Raw genomic sequence first — 2,894 nt, 5'->3', positions numbered from 1 at the left:
AAGTGATCAGTGTTGATTTATTCCACACCAATAATGGAATAAATCAAAATCATTATTCACTTACTAGAATGCGATTAGAAGGACACAGCATCACTTCTGAGAGATTCCTGTCCAAGATGCATGACCTGAATGGAAATGGGAGAAAACCTCAGATAAATACAAACTGAGGGACAGCCTACAAATAACGGGCCTGTAGTCTTTAAAAGGTTCAAGGGCATGAAAGTCAGGGAACTGATGAATTGTTGTAGATTGAAGGAGATTGAAAAGACATAATGACTAAATGCAAAGAGTGACCTAAAGAGGATCCTTTTGCTAAGGGCATTTATGGGGACAATTCACAAAACTTGAATCCAGTCAGAGGATTAGATGGTAATACATCAGTATGAACTTCCAGATCCTGATGGCTGTGTAGAAAGTCCTTGTTGATAGGAAAAGACTCTAAAGTATTTTGGAGGTAATAGGGTATCATATCAATAATTTACTCTCAAATTGTTCAGAAAAACATTTCTCCGTACTCCATTTGCAACTTTTCTATAATTTTACTTTGAGATTGTCTCAAAATAAAAAAGTGAAATCAAATTAATCCAGAACACTTAATTCCAGAGAGGACCGCCAGGTGGAGTCCTTAGGCCAGAGAGCTAATTTTACTTGGCCCTTCCTTTTCTGGATTAAAAGGAGTTTCTTTACTTCGAAAAAGGAAAATTGCGTGGATTTCCATTGCTTCAGGACGTGAACAGAGACATAAACTATAGGTGATTTTATTTATTGTACGACATCCCTATGAAGGTGAGATTACCTTTTTAAAATTTCTTTTGGGTAAGGTTTCTCAACCTCAGCACTGTTGACATTTCTGGGGCTAGATAATTCTTTATTGTGGGGCTGTCCTGTGCACTGCAGGCTGTTTAACAGTGTCCTTGGCTTCTGCTCACAAGATGTCAGTACATACCTCCCGTTATGACAACCACAAATGTTTCCAGACATTGACAAATACCCCCTAGGAGACAGAAATCACCAATAGGTTGAGAACCACTGTTTTTGGCAACAGCATGGTCTCTGCTCTGAGCACTTTGGTTCCTCTTGCTCAAAAGGGAGCCTAAAAGGTATCTGATCACTTCTAGTGTGGATGATACATTGTGCGGGTGGGGGGAGGGGGAACTTTGGGTGCTGGGAACTGAGCCCCAAGACCCTGGGTTCTGGTAGGTACTTGGTGCTGTATTACCTAGGAGTCCTCTTCTGTGCACAGACAAACCACAGAGCCTGGCCTTGGGCAACCAACCAGGAAGGATAAGTCCAGGGTTGAAGGAAAGAAAGCAGCAGAAAAGACTGGGGTAGGACTCCTACCCCACAGACTCCTTTCCCAGAGTAGCCAGAACCCAGATGCCTCCCAGCATAATGGGCAGAACGTTAAGATGCTGGAGAATGGCCTTGGTTTCCATTATCCCTGTTTGTTTTCATTAACATGTCCTTTCTGCTTCACTTCTCCACCTCCTTCCCTTTCCATCCTTGGATCTGGACCTCCACCCCTCACCTGCTCTGAGGGTCCCCATTATACCTTAAACATTGAAGCATACAGCCCTCTTTAGCCATGTGATGGTGATTCAAATGCAGTGGAGGCAGTCTCTCCAAATTCAAGTGCACTCTAGGCTGCCTCCATTTACACCACATTGCCTGATTCTTTAAAGTTCAATTCCTCCCCTTTCCATTATAGGTATATCTTCTGTAAAAAGTGCAGCTTGCCCCAACCCTTTCAAGAGTTACAAAGTATCATGTCTGCAGTGGCCTGGGAGGAGTGGAGATGAGCCCATGGGGACCACTGTGAGGTGCCAAAGAATTTGGGGACAAGGTCAGAAAACTATCATCTCCTGGAAATACAGCCAGGTTAAAACAAATGCATCATGGCTGGATTTGGCCAGCTGTAAAATTAACCCCCCCTCCTACAAAAAGCCAGCCTCCCTCCCTAGAGACAGGAAGGGAGGCACCTCGCCAGTGTGTGGCCCAAAGCAAGTCACTTTACCTCTATGAGCCTCAGTCCACGAAACAACAGATTTAGGGGAGATGATCTATGACTTTATCACATAAAACAAAATTCACTAATATGTCCCGTCCCCACTGAGTCCAAGTATCCTTAAAGTTGGGCCATGTGTGAACAGGCATTTTCTGTGGTCGGTCCTTTTTAACAAGGTGGTGTTTTGTCCTGAGGACTCTGTGAACAGCTTCTCAGACTGCCACTATCCTCAGCAGCCCCAGGACCGGCTGGCCCAGCCACTACTAGGAGGGGACATGAGCTCTGAGGCTGCCTGGTTGGCTTCTCCTACTTAGTGTCCCTTGGGAATAAAAGGAAGTTATTCCTGATTTGGTCCCAAACATGTTCGACCCTAGCTCTCAGCAGGGGGAAAAAGCTCCAGGGGGCTAAAATAGTACCTTGCACCAGAAGTACTTAGCAATTGCTGGTTTTGATTCAATGCCTGTCACATGGGGGAAGTTGAACCCTTACCAATGTTCTGCCCTAGTCCTGGTTACTGTCTCCTGAACACACTCGCTCATTACTTTGTTGCCTCGCACTGACAACTCTGGTTGATTCATGCTCATCGTGGGCAGCTGTTGGGTTCTGTGGCTACCCCCGCCTTCTGAGAGCTACCCGGTGTTCCCCTCCTCTGGCTGGAAAGCTCCCTGCAGCCGTGTCCTGCTAGATCAGCTGTTCCTGTGGCCACAGCAGATGGGCCTGGATGAACACTGAAGCGAAGCAGGAGAATCAGGGCCAAGAAGCAGATTCAGAAAGCTTGCCTAGAAAACTTGATTTGTACCAGTTTTGCTTGGGAAATGTTGGTGGTCTTGTCATTTGTCCTATCATCTGGAGAGGCGAGGAGGATAGGCTACAGTGCAATGAGAGTCCA

Source organism: Mustela nivalis, assembly GCF_964662115.1.
Source record: "Mustela nivalis genome assembly, chromosome: 6".
Taxonomy (NCBI): Eukaryota; Metazoa; Chordata; class Mammalia; order Carnivora; family Mustelidae; genus Mustela; species Mustela nivalis.
Note: the sequence above shows the minus strand (reverse complement) of the source record.